The 19,908-nt window shown below is 42.7% G+C and overlaps 1 protein-coding gene across 1 annotated transcript in view; it reads left to right on the plus strand.

The window, feature by feature from the left end:
• LOC139752271 (uncharacterized) overlaps positions 1-19,908 on the plus strand; it is a gene marked incomplete at its 3' end in the record, with an annotated part of 167,795 nt that overhangs the window by 109,957 nt on the left and 37,930 nt on the right. The gene's annotated exons all lie outside the window — the stretch shown is intronic.

Below are 19,908 nucleotides of genomic sequence, written 5' to 3' on the forward strand. Positions count from 1 at the left end.
TAGTCCTCTCACAGTGTCGTCACTTCTTATGTTCTTATACAACCTGCACCCTGAGCTACTGACCCTCACTCCATTTACAAGGAGGTGGAATTAAACAATATCATAAAGAAAAAACATAGAGCAAGACAAATAACACCAAAACCAAAATCATTACTAGTTGCAGTGATTGGAGGAGACTACAGATATTAGAAGCCATTTCCATTAGAGAGAAATCACATCATCAATATCCAGACAAACATGACCGGTGCCATATAGCTCTTTGATGGCCCACAAATAAGACATAGACGTAATGCCATTTTAGGACGGATGGGACATGTCATTAACCCGAAACGGACAGATGGAACATGTCACTAACCCGCCACGTTACCGAGTCTGGACAGGAGGAATGCATCATTGACCAACCTGGTCCTGGATTACGAAGGTCAGAGAGAATCAGACGTGCTTAACCTGACCTCAACTCCACATTGGGACAATAACAGTGTCACTTGGTCCAACCGATAATATTTGCAGGGAATAGTGCAAATGGCTGGGAGATGTGTAAAAGAAAGCCACAGTAGGTCAAAGAAAAGTTCAAAAGGTGAAAACTAGGGCAAATAAGAGTTGGGGTGAGAGAGTATTGTTAAATTTAAGGGAGAATAACAGGAGGTAAATAACGTGTGTAAGAAAAGAGAACAAATGGGAACATCAGTGAAGGGGGCAAATGGTGAGGTAATAACAAGCAGAGATGAAGTGAGTATTTTGAAGGTTTGTTGAATGTGTTTGATAATGGAGTGGCAGATATAGGGTGTTTTGGTCGGGATGGTGTGCGAAGTGAGAGGGTCAGGGAGAATGGTTTGGTAAACAGAAATGTGGTGGTGAAAGATTTGCCGAAGATAAAATCCAGCAAGTTTGGATGGTATTACAGTGAAATTTATTAAAGAAAAAGGGTGATTATGTTCTTGATTGGTTGGTAAAGATAGTCAGTGTATGTATGGATCATGGTGAAGTGCCTGAGGATTGGTGGAATGAATGCATAGCGCCATTGTACAAAGGGGATAAAGGTGAGTGTTCAAACTACAGAGGCATGTTTGTTGAGTATTCCTAGGAAATTATGTAGGAGGGTATTGATTGAGAGGGTAAATGCATGTACAGAGCATCAGATTGGGGAAGAGCAGCATGGTTTCAAAAGTGGTAGAGGATGTGTGGATCAGGTGTTTGCTTTGAAGTAAGTATGTGACAAATACATAGAAAAACAGATGGATTTGTATGTAGCATTTATGGATCTGGAAAAGGCATATGATAGAGTTGATAGAGATGCATTGTGGAAGGTTTTAAGAATTTATGGTGGGGGAGGTAAGTTGCTACAAGCACTGAAAAGTTTTTACCAAGGATAAGGCATGTGTACGAGTAGGAAGAGTTCGTAGGAAAGTGATTGGTTCCTAGTGAATATCAGTTTGCTGCAGGGGTGTGTGATGTCACCATGGTTGTTTAATTTGTTTATGGATGGGGTTTTTAGAGAGGTGAATGGAAGAGTTTTAGAGAGAGAGGCGAGTATGCAGTCTGCTAAAGGAGAGAGGGTGTGGGAAGCGAGTCAGTTGTTCACTGATGATACAGCTCTTGTAGCTGAATCGGGTGAGAAACTACAGAGGTTGGTGACTGAGTTTGGAAAAGTGTGTGAAAGGAGGAAGTTGAGAGTAAATGTGAAATAAGAGCGATGTTATTAGGTTAAGTAGGGTTGAGGGACAAGTTTATTGGGATGTAAGTTTGAATGGAGAAAAATTAGAGGAAATGAAGTGTTTTAGATATCTGGGAATGGACTTATCAGTGGATAGATTATGGAAGCAGAAGTGAGTCACAGGGTGGGGGAGGGAGTGAAGGTTCTGGGAAGGCTAGAATGTTACCTCAGAGAGCAAAAATGGGTATGTTTGAAGGAATGGTAGTTGCAACAATGTTATATGGCTGTGAGGCATGGGCTATAGATAATGTTGTATGGGAGAGGGTGGATGTGTTGGAAATGAAATGTTTAAGGACATTATATGGTATTAGATGGTTTGTTTGAGTAAATAATGAAAGGATAAGAGAGATGTGTGGAAATAGAAAGTGTGTGGATAAGAGAGCAGAAGAGGGTGTGTTGAAATGACTTGGACATATGGAGAGAATGAGTGAGAAAAGATTGACAAAGAGGATATATGTGTCAGAGGAAGAAGGAACAGAGGGGAGTGGGAGACCAAATTGGAGGTGGAAGGTTGAAGTGAAGTAGATTTTAAGCGATCGGGACTTGAACATACAGGTTAGTGAAAGGTGTGCAAGAAAGTGAATTGGAACGATGTGGTATACAGGGGTTGATGTTCTGTTAGTGGACTAAGCCACTGCATATGAAGCATCTAGGGTAAACAGTGGAAAGGTCTGTGGGGACTGGATGTGGATAGGGAGCTGTGGGTTTGGTGTGTTACACATGATAACTAGAGACTGGTTGTGAATGGATGAGGCTTTTTTTTTCTTTTTTCTTTTTTTGTGCTGCCTTGCTTGAAGGAAGGATACTATCTCCTGTGTTGCGGGAATGGATGAAGGCAAGCATGTATGAATATGTACATGTGTATATATATTTATATACGTGTGTATGTACATGTTTGTATATGGTATGTTTATTTATTTATTTATCATATGTGATCGCTGTTTCCCGCGTCAGCAAAGTAGCACCAGGAAACAGATGAAGAACTACCCATCTACTCATTTTGCTTTCCTTTTTCGCTGTCTCCCGCGTTAGCGAGGTAGCGCAAGGAAACAGACAAAAGAATGGCCCAACCCACCCACATACACATGTATATACATACACGTTCACACACGCAAATATACATACCTATACATCTCAACGTATACATATATATATATATATATATATATATATATATATATATATATATATATATATATATATATATATATATATACACACAGACATATATATATATAACATATACATAATTCATACTGTCTGCCTTTATTCATTCCCATCGCCACCCCGCCACACATGAAATAACAACCCCCTCCCCCCCGCATGTGCGCGAGATAGCGCTAGGAAAAGAAAACAAAGGCCACAGTCGTTCACACTCATTCTCTAGGTATCATGTATAATGCACTGAAACCACATCTACCTTTCCACATCCAGGCCCCACAGAACTTTCCATGGTTTACCTCAGACGCTTCACACGCTCTGGTTCAATCCATTGACAGCACGTCGACCCCGGTATACCACATCGTTCCAGTTCACTCTATTCCTTAAACGCCTTTCACCCTCCTGCATGTTCAGGCCCTGATCACTCAGAATCTTTTTCACTCCATCTTTCCACCTCCAATTTGGTTTCCCACTTCTCGTTCCCTCCACCTCTGACACATATATCCTCTTGGTCAATCTTTCCTCACTCATTCTCTCCATGTGACCAAACCATTTCAAAACACCCCCTTCTGCTCTCTCAACCACACTCTTTTTATTACCACACATCTCTCTTACCCTGTTATTACTTATTCGATCAAAGCACCTCACACCACATATTGTCCTCAAACATCTCATTTCCAGTACATCCACCCTCCTCCACACAACTCTACCTATAGCCCATGCCTCACAACCATATAACATTGTTGGAACCACTATTCCTTCAAAAATACCCATTTTTGCTTTCTGAGATAATGTTCTTGATGTAGACACATTCCTCAATGTTCCCAGAACTTTTGCCCCCTCCCCCACTCTTTGATTCACTTCCGCTTCCATGGTTCCATCCGCTGCCAAATCCAATCCCAGATATATAAAATACTTCACTTCCTCCAGTTTTTCTCCATTCAAACTTATTTCCCAGTTGACTTGTCCATCAACCCTACTGTACCTAATAACCTTGCTCTTATTCACTTTTACTCTCAGCTTTCTTTTTCCACACACCTTACCAAACTCAGTCACCAGCTTCTGCAGTTTCTCACATGAATCAGCCACCAGCGCTGTATCATCAGCAGACAACAACTGTCTCACTTCCCAAGCTCTCTCATCCACAACAGACTTCATACTTGCCCCTCTTTCCAAAACTCTTGCATTCACCTCCCTAACAACCCCATCCATAAACAAATTAAACAACCATGGAGACATCACACACCCCTGCCGCAAACCTACATTCACTGAGAACCAATCACTCTCCGTACTTCCTACACGTACACATGCCTTACATCCTCAATAAAAACTTTTCACTGCTTCTAACAACTTGCCTCCCACACCATATATTCTTAATACCTTCCACAGAGCATCTCTATCAACCCTTATCATATGCCTTCTCCAGATCCATAAATGCTACATGCAAATCCATTTGCTTTTCTAAGTATTTCTCACATACATTCTTCAAAGCAAACACCTGATCCACACATCCTCTACCACTTCTGAAACCACACTGCTCTTCCCCAATCTGATGCTCTGTACATGCCTTCACCCTCTCAATCAACACCCTCCCATATAATTTCCCAGGGATACTCAACAAACTTATACCTCTGTAATTTGAGCACTCATCTTTGTCCCCTATGCCTTTGTACAATGGCACTATGCAAGCATTCTGCCAGTCCTCAGGCACCTCACCATGAATCATACATACATTAAATAACCTTACCAACCAGTCAACAATACAGGCACCCCCTTTTTTAATAAATTCCACTGCAATACCATCCAAACCTGCTACCGTGCTAGCTTTCCTCTTCCCCAAAGCTTTCACTACATCTTCTCTGTTTACCAAATCATTCTCCCTAACCCTCTCACTTTGCACACCACCTCAACCAAAACACCCTATATCTACCACTCTATCATCAAACACATTCAACAAACCTTCAAAATACTCACTCCATCTCTTTCTCACATAACCACTACTTGTTATCACCTCCCCATTAGCCCCCTTCACTGAGGTTCCCATTTGTTCTCTTGTCTTATGCCTTTTATTTACCTCCTTCCAAAACATCTTTTTATTCTCCCTTAAAATTTAATGATACTCTCTCACCCAAACTCTCATTTGCCCTCTTTTTCACCTCTTGCACCTTTCTCTTGACCTCTTGCCTCTTTCTTTTATATATCTCCCAGTCATTTGCATTATTTCCCTGCAAAAATCGTCCAAATGCCTCTCTCTTCTCTTTCACTGATAATCTTACTTGTTCATCCCACCACTCACTACCCTTTCTAATCTGCCCACCTCCTACGCTTCTCATGCCACAAGCATCTTTTGCGCAAGCCATCACTGCTTCCCTGAATACATCCCATTCTTCTCCCACTCCCCTTATGTCCTTAGTTCTCACCTTTTTCCATTCTGTGCTCAGTCTCTATTGGTATTTCATCACACAAGTCTCCTTCCCAAGCTCACTTACTCTCACCACTCTTCATTCCAACATTCTCTCTTCTTTTCTGAAAACCTCTACAAATCTTCACCTTCGCCTCCACAAGATAATAATCAGACATCCTTCCAGTTGCACCACTCAGCACATTAACATCCAAAAGTCTCTCTTTCGCGCGCCTATCAATTAATGCATAAACCAATAACGCTCTCTGGCCATCTCTCCTACTTACATATGTATACTTATGTATATATCTCTTTTTAAACCAGGTATTCCCAATCACCAGTCCTTTTTCAGCACATAAATCTACAAGCTCTTCACCATTTCCATTTACAACACTGAATACCCCTGTACACCAATTATTCCTTCAACTGCCACATGACTCACCTTTGCATTCAAATCACCCATCACTATAACCTGGTCTCGTGCATCAAAACTACTAACACACTTACTGAGCTACTCCCAAAACACTTCCCTCTCATGATCTTTCTTCTCATGCCTAGGTGCACATGCACCAATAATCACCCATCTCTCTCCATCCACTTTCATTTTTTTTTTTTTCCGCTGTCTCCCGCGTTTGCAAGGTAGCGCAAGGAAACAGACGAAAGAAATGGCCCAACCCACCCCCATACACATGCCTTGATTCAATCCACTGACAGCACGTCAACCCTGGTATACCACATCGCTCCAATTCACTCTATTCTTTGCCCTCCTTTCACCCTCCTGCATGTTCAGGCCCCGATCACACAAAATCTTTTTCACTCCATCTTTCCACCTCCAATTTGGTCTCCCTCTTCTCCTCGTTCCCTCCACCTCTGACACATATATCCTCTTGGTCAATCTTTCCTCACTCATTCTCTCCATGTGACCAAACCATTTCAAAACACCCTCTTCTGCTCTCTCAACCACGCTCCTTTTATTTCCACACATCTCTCTTACCCTTACGTTACTTACTCGATCAAACCACCTCACACCACACATTGTCCTCAAACATCTCATTTCCAGCACATCCATCCTCCTGCGCACAACTCTATCCATAGTCCACGCCTCGCAACCATACAACATTGTTGGAACCCCTATTCCTTCAAACATACCCATTTTTGCTTTCCGAGATAATGTTCTCGACTTCCACACATTCTTCAAGGCTCCCAGAATTTTCGCCCCCTCCCCCACCCTATGATCCACTTCCGCTTCCATGGTTCCATCCGCTGCCAAATCCACTCCCAGATATCTAAAACACTTCACTTCCTCCAGTTTTTCTCCATTCAAACTCACCTCCCAATTGAATTGACCCTCAACCCTACTGTACCTAATAACCTTGCTCTGATTCACATTTACTCTTAACTTTCTTTCACACACTTTACCAAACTCAGTCACCAGCTTCTGCAGTTTCTCACATGAATCAGCCACCAGCGCTGTATCATCAGTGAACAACAACTGACTCACTTCCCAAGCTCTCTCATCCCCAACAGACTTCATACTTGCCCCTCTTTCCAAAACTCTTGCATTCACCTCCCTAACAACCCCATCCATAAACAAATTAAACAACCATGGAGACATCACACACCCCTGCCGCAAACCTACATTCACTGAGAACCAATCACTTTCCTCTCTTCCTACACGTACACATGCCTTACATCCTCAATAAAAACTTTTCACTGCTTCTAACAACTTGCCTCCCACACCATATATTCTTAATACCTTCCACAGAGCATCTCTATCAACTCTATCATATGCCTTCTCCAGATCCATAAATGCTACATACAAATCCATTTGCTTTTCTAAGTATTTCTCACATACATTCTTCAAAGCAAACACCTGATCCACACATCCTCTACCACTTCTGAAACCACACTGCTCTTCCCCAATCTGATGCTCTGTACATGCCTTCACCCTCTCAATCAATACCCTCCCATATAATTTGCCAGGAATACTCAACAAACTTATACCTCTGTAATTTGAGCACTCACTCTTATCCCCTTTGCCTTTGTACAATGGCACTATGCACGCATTCCGCCAATCCTCAGGCACCTCACCATGAGTCATACATACATTAAATAACCTTACCAACCAGTCAACAATACAGTCACTCCCTTTTTTAATAAATTCCACTGCATTACCATCCAAACCTGCTGCCTTGCCGGCTTTCATCTTCCGCAAAGCTTTTACTACCTCTTCTCTGTTTACCAACTCATTTTCCCTAACCCTCGCACTTTGCACACCACCTCGACCAAAACACCCTATATCTGCCACTCTATCATCAAACACATTCAACAAACCTTCAAAATACTCACTCCATCTCCTTCTCACATCACCACTACTTGTTATCACCTCCCCATTTGCGCCCTTCACTGAAGTTCCCATTTGCTCCCTTGTCTTACGCACTTTATTTACCTCCTTCCAGAACATCTTTTTATTCTCCCTAAATTTAATGATACTCCTCACCCCAACTCTCATTTGCACTTTTTTTCACCTCTTGCACCTATTCTCTTGACCTCCTGTCTCTTTCTTTTATACGTCTCCCACTAAATTTCATTTTCCCTGCAAAAATCGTCCAAAGGGCCTCTCTCTTCTCTTTCACTAATACTCTTACTTCTCATCCCACCACTCACTACCCTTTCTAATCAACCCACCTCCTACTCTCTCATGCCACAATCATCTTTGCGCAATCCATCACTGATTCCCTAATTACATCCCATTCCTCCCCAACTCCCCTTACTTCCATTGTTCTCGACCTTTTTCCATTCTGTACTCAGTCTCTCCTGGATACTTCCTCACACAAGTCTCCTTCCAAGCTCACTTACTCTCACCACCTCTTCAACCCAACATTCACTCTTCTTTTCTGAAAACCCATACAAACATTCACCTTAGCCTCCACAGAAGATAATGATAGACATCCCTCCAGTTGCACCTCTCAGCACATTAACATCCAAAAGTCTCTCTTCGCAAGCTGTCAATTAACACGTAATACAATAATGCCTCGGGCCCATGCTCCTACTACATAAGTATACTTATGTATATATTCAGTTTTACCCGTATCAAACTAGAGTTTACTTTCTTACACTCTATCACATACACCCACCACTCCTGGTTCAGGAGTAGTGCTATTCCTTCCCTTGCTCTTGTCCTCTCACTAACCCCTGACTTTACTCCCAAGACATTCGCAACCCCACTCTTCTCCTTTACCCTTGAGCTTTGTTTCACTCAGAGCCAAAACATCCAGGTTCCTTTCCTCAGACATACTACCTATCTCTCCTTTTTTCTCATCTTGGTTACATCCACACACATTTAGAACCCAATCTGAGCATTCAAGGAGGATGAGCAGTCCCTGCATGACTCCTTCTTCTGTTTCCCCTTTTAGAAAGTTATATATATACATTATTATTATTTTTGATTATTCTGCTTTGTCGCTGTCTCCCGCGTCAGTGAAGTAGCGCAAGGAAACATATGAAAGAATGGCCCAACCCAACCCACCCACATACACGTCCACACACGCAAATATACATACCTATACATCTCAACATATACATATATATACAGACATATACATATATTTACATGTACATAATTCATACTGTCTGCCTTTATTCATTCCCATCTCCACCTCGACACACATGAAATAACCACCCCCTCCCCCCTCATGTGTGCGAGGTACCATTAGGAAAAGACAACAAAGGCCCCATTCGTTCACACTCAGTCTCTAGCTGTCATGTAATAATGCACCGAAACCACAGCTCCCTTTCCACATCTAGGCCCCACAGAACTTTCCATGGTTTACCCCAGACGCTTCACATGCCCTGGTTCAATCCATTGACAGCACGTCGACCCCAGTGTACCACATCGTTCCAGTTCACTCTATTCCTTGCATGCCTTTCACCCTCCTGCATGTTCAGGCCCCGATCACTCAAAATCTTTTTTCACTCCTTCTTTTTATCTCCAATTTGGTCTCCCACTTCTCCTCGTTCCCTCCACCTCTGACACATATATACTCTTTGTCAATCTTTCCTCACTCATTCTCTCCATGTGACCAAACCATTTCAAAACACCCTCCTCTGCTCTCTCAATCACACTCTTTTTATTACCACACATCTCTCTTACCTTATTATTACTTACTCGATTAAACCGCCTCACACCACATATTGTCCTCAAACATCTCATTTCCAGCATATCCATATTCCTGCGCACAACTGTATCCACAGCCCACACCTCGCTACCGTACAACATTGTTGGAACCACTATTCCTTCAAACATACCCATTTTTGCTTTCCGAGATAATGTTCTCGACTTCCACACATTCTTGAAGGCTCCCAGAATTTTCGCCCCCTCCCCCACCCTATGATTCACTTCCGCTTCCATGGTTCCACCCGCTGCCAAATCCACTCCCAGATATCTAAAACACTTCACTTCCTCCAGTTTTTCTCCATTCAAACTTACCCACCAATTGACTTGACCCTCTTATTCACCTTTACTCTCAACTTTCTTCATTCACACGCTTTACCAAACTCAGTCACCAGCTTCTGCAGTTTCTCACATGATTCAGCCACCAGAGCTGTATCATCAGTGAACAACAACTGACTCACTTCCCAAGCTCTCTCATCCACAACAGACTGCATACTTGTTCGTCTTTCCAAAACTCTTTCATTCACCTCCCTAACAATCCCATCCGTACACAAATTTAACAACCGTGGAGACATCACACACCCCTGCCGCAAACCTACATTTACTGAGAACCAGTCACTTTCCTCTCTTCCTATTTATACACATGCCTTACATCCTCAGTAAAAACTTTTCACTGCTTCAAACAACTTGTCTCCCACACCATATATTCTTAATACCTTCCACAGAGCATCTCTATCAACTCTTATCATGTACCCTCTCCAGGTCCATAAATGCTACATACAAATCCATTTGCTTTTCTATGTATTTCTCACATACATTCTTCAAAGCAAACACCTGATCCACACATCCTCTACCACTTCTGAAACCACACTGCTCTCCCCCAATCTGATGCACTGTACATGCCTTCACCCTCCCATACAATTTCCCAGGAATACTCAACAAACTTATACCTCTGTAATTTGAGCACTCACCTTTGTCCCCTTTGCCATTGTACAAGGGCACTATGCAAGCATTCCGCCAATCCTCATGCACCTCACCATGAATCATACATACATTAAATAACCTTACCAACCAGTCAACAATACAGTCACCCCCTTTTTTAATAAATTCCACTGCAATACCATCCAAACCCGCTGCCTTGCTGGCTTTCATCTTCCGGAAAGCTTTTACTACCTCTTCTATGTTTATTAAATCATTTTCCCTAACCCTCTCACTTTGCACACCACCTCGACCAAAACACCCTATATCTGCCACTCTATCATCAAACACATTCAACAAACCTTCAAAATACTCACTCCATCTCCTTCTCACATCACCACTACTTGTTATCACCTCCCCATTAGCCCCCTTCACTGAAGTTCCCATTTGTTCCCTTGTCTCACGCACTTTATTTACCTCCTTTCAAAACCCCTTTTTATTCTCCCTAATATTTAATGATACTCTCACCCCAACTCTCATTTGCCCTCTTTTTCACCTCTTGCACTTTTCTCTTGACCTCATGCCTCTTTCTTTTATACATCTCCCACTCATATGCATTATTTCCGTGTAAAAATCATCCAAATGCCTCTCTCTTCTCTTTCACTAATAATCTTACTTGTTCATCCCACCACACACTACCCTTTCTAATCTGCCCACCTCCCACGCTTCTCATGCCACAAGCATCTTTTGCACAAGCCATCACTGCTTCCCTAAATACATCCCATTCCTCCCCCACTCCCCTTACGTCCTTTTTTCTCACCTTTTTTCATTCTGTACTCAGTCTCTCCTGGTACTTCCTCACACAAGTCTCCTTCCCAAGCTCACTTACTCTCACAACTCTCTTCACCTCCAACATTCTCTCTTCTTTTCTGAAAACCTTTACAAATATTCAACTTCGCCTCCACAAGATAATAATCAGACATCCCTCCAGTTGCACCTCTCAGCACATTAACATCCAAAAGTCTCTCTTTCGCGCGCCTATCAATTAACAAGTAATCCAATAACGCTCTCAGGCCATCTCTCCTACTTACATACGTATACTTATGTATATCTCTTTTTAAACCAGGTATTCCCAATCACCAGTCCTTTTTCAGCACATAAACCTACAAGCTTTCCACCATTTCCATTTAGAACACTGAACACCCCATTTATACCAATTATTCCCTCAACTGCCACATTACTCACCTTTGCATTCAAATCACCCATCACTATAACCTGGTCTCATGCATCGAAACCACTAACATACTCATTCAGCTGCTCCCAAAACACTTGTCTCTCATGATCTTCCTTCTCATGCCCAGGTGCATATGCACCAATAATCACCCATCCCTCTCCACCAACTTTCATTTTTATCCATATCAATCTAGAGTTTACTTTTGTACACTCTATCACAAACTCCCACCATTCCCGTTTCAGGAGTAGTGCTACTCCTTCCCTTGCTCTTCTCCTATCACTAACCCTTGACTTTACTCCCAAGACATTCCCAAACCACTCTTCCCCTTTACCCTTGAGCTTTGTTTCACTCAGAGCCAAAACATACAGGTTCCTTTCCTCAAACACACTACCTATCTCTCCTTTTTTCTCATCTTGGTTACATCCACACACATTTAGACACCCCAATCTGAGCCTTTGAGGAGGATGAGCACTCCCTGCGTGACTCCTTCTTCTGTTTCCCCTTTTAGAATGTTGAAATACAAGGAGGGGAGAGTTTCTAGCCTCCCGCTCCCGTCCACTTTAGTCGCCTTCTACGACACGTGAGGAATGTGTGGGAAGTATTCTTTCTCCCCTATCCCTAGGGATAATATTTATTTATTTATTTATTTATGTTTATTTATTTTGCTTTGTCACTGTCTCACACGTTAACGAGATAGCGCAAGGAAACAGACGAAAGAATGACCGAACCAACCCACATACACATGTATATACATACACGTACACACACGCAAATATACATACCTATACATCTCAATGTACACATATATATACACACACAGACATATACATATATACACATGTACACAATCCACAATGTCTGCCTCTATTCATTCCCATCGCCACACATGGAATAACAACCCCCTCCCCCCCCTCATGTGTGCGAGGTAGTGCTAGTAAAAGACAACAAAGGCCCCATTCGTTCACACTCAGTCTCTTGCTGTCATGTAATAATGCACCAGGCCCCACAGAACTTTCCATGGTTTACTCCAGATGCTTCACACGCCCTGGTTCAATCCATTGACAGCACGTCGACCCTGGTATACCACATCGTTCCAATTCACTCTATTCCTTGCATGCCTTTCACCCTCCTGCGTGTTCAGGCCCCGATCACTCAAAATCTTTTTCACTCCAACTTTCCACCTCCAATTTGGTCTCCCACTTCTCGTTCCCTCCACCTCTGACACATATATCCTCTTGGTCAATCTTCCCTCACTCATTCTCTCCATGTGACCAAACCATTTCAAAACACCCTCTTCTGCTCTCTCAACCACACTCTTTTTATTTCCACACATCTCTCTTACCCTTACATTACTTACTCGATCAAACCACCTCACACCACATATTGTCCTCAAACATCTCATTTCCAGCACATCCACGCTCCTGCGCACAACTCTATCCATAGCCCACGCCTCATAGTCATACAACATTGTTGGAACCACTATTCCTTCAAACATACCCATTTTTGCTTTTTGAGATAATGTTCTCGACTTCCACACATTCTTCAAGGCTCCCAGAATTTTTGCCCCCTCCCCACCGTATGATTCACTTCCGCTTCCATGGTTCCATCCGCTGCCAGATCCACTCCCAGATATCTAAAACACTTCACTTCCTCCAGTTTTTCTCCATTCAAACTTACATCCCAGTTGACTTGACCCTCAACCCTACTGTACCTAATAACCTTGCTCTTATTCACATTTACTTTTAACTTTCTTCTTTCACACACTTTGCAAAACTCAGTCACCAGCTTCTGCAGTTTCTCACATGAATCAGCCACCAGTGCTGTATCATCAGCAAACAACAGCTGACTCACTTCCCAAGCTCTCTCATCCCCAACAGACTGCATACTTGCCCCTCTTTCCAAAACTCTTGCATTTACCTCCCTAACAACCCCATCCATAAACAAATTAAACAACCATGGAGACATCACACACCCCTGCCGCAAACCATTCCTTCACACTCATTCTCTAGCTGTCATGTAATAATGCACCGAAACCACAGCTCCCTTTCCACATCCCGGCCCCACAGAACTTTCCATGGTTTACCCCAGATGCTTCACATGCCCTGGTTCAATCCATTGACAGCACGTCGACCCTGGTATACCACATCGTTCCAATTCACTCTATTCCTTGCCCGCCTTTCACCCTCCTGCGTGTTCAGGCCCCGATCACTCAAAATCTTTTTCACTCCAACTTTCCACCTCCAATTTGGTCTCCCACTTCTTGACACATATATCCTCTTGGTCAATCTTTCCTCACTCATTCTCTCCATGTGACCAAACCATTTCAAAACACCCTCTTCTGCTCTCTCAACCACACTCTTTATTTCTACACATCTCTCTTACCCTTACATTATTTACTCGGTCAAACCACCTCACACCACATATTGTCCTCAAACATCTCATTTCCAGCACATCCACCCTCCTGCGCACAACTCTATCCATAGCCCACGCTTCGCAACCATACAACATTGTTGGAACCACTATTCCTTCAAACATAGCCATTTTTGCTTTTGAGATAATGTTCTCGACTTCCACACATTCTTCAAGGCTCCCAGAATTTTTGCCCCCCCTCCCCCACCCTATGATTCTCTTCCGTTTCCATGGTTCCATCTGCTGCCAAATCCACTCCCAGATATCTAAAACACTTCACTTCCTCCAGTTTTTCTCCATTCAAACTTACATCCCAGTTGACTTGACCCTCAACCCTACTGTACCTAATAACCTTGCTCTTATTCACATTAACTCTTAACTTTCTTCTTTCACACACTTTACCAAACTCAGTCACCAGCTTCTGCAGTTTCTCACATGAATCATCCACCAGCGCTGTATCATCAGCGAACAACAACTGACTCACTTCCTAAGCTCTCTCATCCACAACAGACTAAATACTTGCCCCTCTTTCCAAAATTCTTGCATTCACCTCCCTAACAACCCCATCCATAAATAAATTAAACAACCATGGAGCAATCACACACCCCTGCTGCAAACTTACATTCACTGAGAACCAATCACTTTCCTCTCTTCCTACATGTACACATGCCTTACATCCTCGATAAAAACTTTTCACTGCTTCTAACAACTTGCCTCCCATGCCATATATTCTTAATACCTTCTACAGAGCATCTCTATCAACTCTATTATATGCTTTCTCCAGATTCATAAATGCTACATACAAATCCGTTTGCTTTTCTAAGTATTTCTCACATACATTCTTCAAAGCAAACACCTGATCCACACATCCTCTGCCACTTCTGAAACCACACTGCTCTTCCCCAATTTGATGCTCTGTACATGCCTTCACCCTCACAATCAATACCCTCCCATATAACTTCCTAGGAATACTTAATAAACTTATAGCTCTGTAATTTGAGCACTCACTCTTATCCCCTTTGCCTCTGTACAGTGGCACTATGCGAGCATTCCGCCAATCCTCAGGCACCTCACCATGAGTTATACATACATTAAATAACCTTACCAACCAGTCAACAATACAGTCACCCCTTTTTTAATAAATTCCACTGCAATACCATCCAAACCTGATGCCTTGCCGGCTTTCATCTTCCACAAAGCTTTTATTACCTCTTCTCTGTTTACCAAATCATTTTCCTTAACCCTCTCACTTTGCACACCACCTCAACCAAAACACCCTATATCTTCCACTCTATCATCAAATACATTCAACAAACCTTCAAAATACTCACTCCATCTCCTTCTCACATCACCACTACTTGTTATCACCTCCCCATTAGCCCCCTTCACTTAAATTCCCATTTGTTCCCTTGTCTTACGCACTTTATTTACCTCCTTCCAAAACATCTTTTTATTCTCCCTAAAATTCAATGATACTCTCTCACCCCAACTCTCATTTGCCCTCTTTTTCACCTCTTGCACCTTTCTCTTGACCTCCTGCCTCTTTCTTTTATACATCTCCCACTCATTTGCATTTTTTCCCAGCAAAAATCGTCCAAATGCCTCTCTCTTCTCTTTCACTAATAATCTTACTTCTTCATCCCACCACTCACTACCCTTTCTAATCTGCCCACCTCCCACACTTCTCATGCCACAAGCATCTTTTGCACAAGCCATCACTGCTTCCCTAAATACATCCCATTCCTTCCCCCACTCCCCTTACGTCCTTTGTTCTCACCTTTTTCCATTGTGTACTTAGTCTCTCCTGGTACTTCCTCACACAAGTCTCCTTCCCAAGCTTACTTACTCTCACAACTCTCTTCACTCCAACATTCTCTCTTCTTTTCTGAAAACCTTTACAAATATTCAACTTCGCCTCCACAAGATAATGATCAGACATCCCTCCAGTTGCACCTCTCAGCACATTAACATCCAAAAGTCTCTCTTTCGCTCGCCTATCAATTAACACGTAATCCAATAACGCTCTCAGGCCATCTCTCCTACTTACATACGTATACTTATGTTTTTTTTTTTTTTTTGCCGCTGTCTCCTGCGTTTGCGAGGTAGCGCAAGGAAACAGACGAAAGAAATGGCCCAACCCACCCCCATACACATGTATATACATACGTCCACACACGCAAATATACATACCTACACAGCTTTCCATGGTTTACCCCAGACGCTTCACATGCCCTGATTCAATCCACTGACAGCACGTCAACCCCGTTATACCACATCGCTCCAATTCACTCTATTCCTTGCCCTCCTTTCACCCTCCTGCATGTTCAGGCCCCGATCACACAAAATCTTCTTCACTCCATCTTTCCACCTCCAATTTGGTCTCCCTCTTCTCCTCGTTCCCTCCACCTCCGACACATATATCCTCTTGGTCAATCTTTCCTCACTCATTCTCTCCATGTGCCCAAACCATTTCAAAACACCCTCTTCTGCTCTCTCAACCACGCTCTTTTTATTTCCACACATCTCTCTTACCCTTACGTTACTTACTCGATCAAACCACCTCACACCACACATTGTCCTCAAACATCTCATTTCCAGCACATCCATCCTCCTGCGCACCACTCTATCCATAGCCCACGCCTCGCAACCATACAACATTGTTGGAACCACTATTCCTTCAAACATGCCCATTTTTGCTTTCCGAGATAATGTTCTCGACTTCCACACATTCTTCAAGGCTCCCAGAATTTTCGCCCCCTCCCCCACCCTATGATCCACTTCCGCTTCCATGGTTCCATCCGCTGCCAGATCCACTCCCAGATATCTAAAACACTTCACTTCCTCCAGTTTTTCTCCATTGAAACTCACCTCCCAATTGACTTGACCCTCAACCCTACTGTACCTAATAACCTTGCTCTTATTCACATTTACTCTTAACTTTCTTCTTTCACACACTTTACCAAACTCAGTCACCAGCTTCTGCAGTTTCTCACATGAATCAGCCACCAGCGCTGTATCATCAGCGAACAACAACTGACTCACTTCCCAAGCTCTCTCATCCCCAACAGACTTCATACTTGCCCCTCTTTCCAAAACTCTTGCATTCACCTCCCTAACAACCCCATCCATAAACAAGTTAAACAACCATGGAGACATCACACACCCCTGCCGCAAACCTACATTCACTGAGAACCAATCACTTTCCTCTCTTCCTACACGTACACATGCCTTACATCCTCGATAAAAACTTTTCACTGCTTCTAACAACTTGCCTCCCACACCATATATTCTTAATACCTTCCACAGAGATCTCTATCAACTCTATCATATGCCTTCTCCAGATCCATAAATGGTACATACAAATCCATTTGCTTTTCTAAGTATTTCTCACATACATTCTTCAAAGCAAACACCTGATCCACACATCCTCTACCACTTCTGAAACCACACTGCTCTTCCCCAATCTGATGCTCTGTACATGCCTTCACCCTCTCAATCAATACCCTCCCATATAATTTACCAGGAATGCTCAACAAACTTATACCTCTGTAATTTGAGCACTCACTCTTATCCCCTTTGCCTTTGTACAATGGCACTTATGTATATCTCTCTTTTTAAACCAGGTATTCCCAATCACCAGTCCCTTTTCAGCACATAAATCTACAAATAAATCTATAAATCTTTCCATTTACAACACTGAACACCCCATGTATACCAATTATTCCCTCAACTGCCACATTACTCACCTTTGCATTGAAATCACCCATCACTATAACCCGGTCTTGTGCATCAAAACCACTAACATCATTCAGCTGCTCCCAAAACACTTGCCTCTCATGATCTTTCTTCTCATGCCCAGGTGCATATGCACCAATAATCACCTATCTCTCTCCATCAACTTTCAGTTTTACCCATCTCAATCTAGAATTTACTTTCTTACACTCTATCACATACTCCCAGAACTCCTGTTTCAGGAGTAGTGCTACTCCTTCCCTTGCTCTTGTCCTCTCACTAACCCCTGACTTTACTCCCAAGACATTCCCAAACCACTATTCCCCTTTACCCTTGAGCTTTGTTTCACTCAGAGCCAAAACATCTAGGTTCCTTTCCCCAAACATACTACCTATCTCTCCTTTTTTCTCATCTTGGTTACATCCTCACACATTTAGACACCCCAATCTGAGCCTCTGAGGAGGATGAGTACTCCCCGCGTGACTCCTTCTTCTGTTTCCCGTTTTAGGAAGTCAAAATACAAGGAGGGGAGGTTTTCTGGCTCCCCGCTTCCATCCCCTTTAGTTGCCTTCTATGACACTTGAGAAATGCGTGGGAAGTATTCTCTCTCCCCTATCCCAGGGATACTTGCATATATATACTTATTTTTATCTCTCTTTTTAAACCAGGTACTCCCAATCACCACTCATTTTTCAGCTCACAAATCTACAAGCTCTTTACCATCTCCATTTACAACACTGAATACCCCATGAACACCAATTATACCTTCAACTGCCACATTACTCACTTTTGCATTGAAATCACCCATCATTATAATCCAGTGTCGTGCATCAAAGCTGCTAACACACTTACTCAGCTGCTCCCAAAACACTTGCCTCTCATGATCTTTCTTCTCATGACCAGGTGCATAGGCACCAATGATCATCCATCTCTCTCCATCCACTTTCAGTTTTACCCATATCAATTTAGAGTCTACTTTCTTACACTCTATCACATACTCCCAGAACTCATGCTTCAGGAGTAGTGCATAGTGCAACTCTTTCCCTTGCTCTTGTCCTCTTACCAACCCCTGACTTTACTCCGAAGACATTCCCAATCCACTCTTCCCCTTTACCCTTGAGCTTCATTTCACTCAGAGCCAAAACCTCGAGGTTCCTTTCCTCAAACATACTACCTATCTCTCCTTTTTTCTCATCTTGGTTACATCCACACACATTTAGACACCCCAGTCTGAGCCTTCGATGAGGATGAGCACTCCCCGCTTGACTCCTTCCTCTGTTTCCCCTTTTAGAAAGTTAGAATACAAGGAGGAGAGGGTTTCTAGCCCCCCACTCCTGTATCCTTTAGTTGCCTTTAACTACACGCGGGTAATATGTGTGAATTACTCTTTCTCCCTTATCCCCAGGGATAAGCGCTAATGAGATGACCTTGATGAGGGCCTTAGCTGCCATGCGATCTCAGCTAAAATAGAAATCACTGTCAGTGGTTTATTAAAAAGGGGAAATGTGGTGAAAGCCATGGATATGATGTGGCAAAACTGTGAAAATGAGTTTCTCATGAAAGGTGGTAACCATGTTGTTGACTGGTTTGGATTGTTAGTATATGAATGGTTTAGGATTAGTTATCTGTGGATATGGTCAATGCCTGTATGGTTCCATTTTAAAGGGGCGAAAAGAATGAGTGTACCTTTGAATTACAGAGATATATAAGTTTATTGACTGATTCTCTTAATATATAAGAGAGATTGGTGATTGAGAGGATTCTGGTATGCATAGAGGACCAAATTTAGGTGGAACAATGTGGTTTCAGAAGTGGTAGATACATAAGTCTGGTGTTTGTTTTCAAGAATGTAGATGACATATACAAATACTGAGGGAAAGAAATACTTAGGGAAAGAGATGGATTCGTATGTGGCACCTAACATTTGGAAAAAGCTTGTTATAGGATTGACAGAAATGGTTTGTGGAAGGTCATATGCATATATGATAAGGGTGCTGCTTGAGACGGAGAAGTTTCTGTCAGCAGAGTCCCGTAAAGTATGTATGCAAGTAGGAAGAAATGGATGAGTCATTCCAGGTGAAGTTGAATCTGTGGCAAGGGTTTTGGAGAGAGGGTTAGGTCTACAATTTGTTAGGGGTGGGGTGGCCTGGAAGGAGAGTTCAGTT

This window comes from Panulirus ornatus, chromosome 12 (assembly GCF_036320965.1).
Source record: "Panulirus ornatus isolate Po-2019 chromosome 12, ASM3632096v1, whole genome shotgun sequence".
In the NCBI taxonomy this organism is placed as follows: Eukaryota; Metazoa; Arthropoda; class Malacostraca; order Decapoda; family Palinuridae; genus Panulirus; species Panulirus ornatus.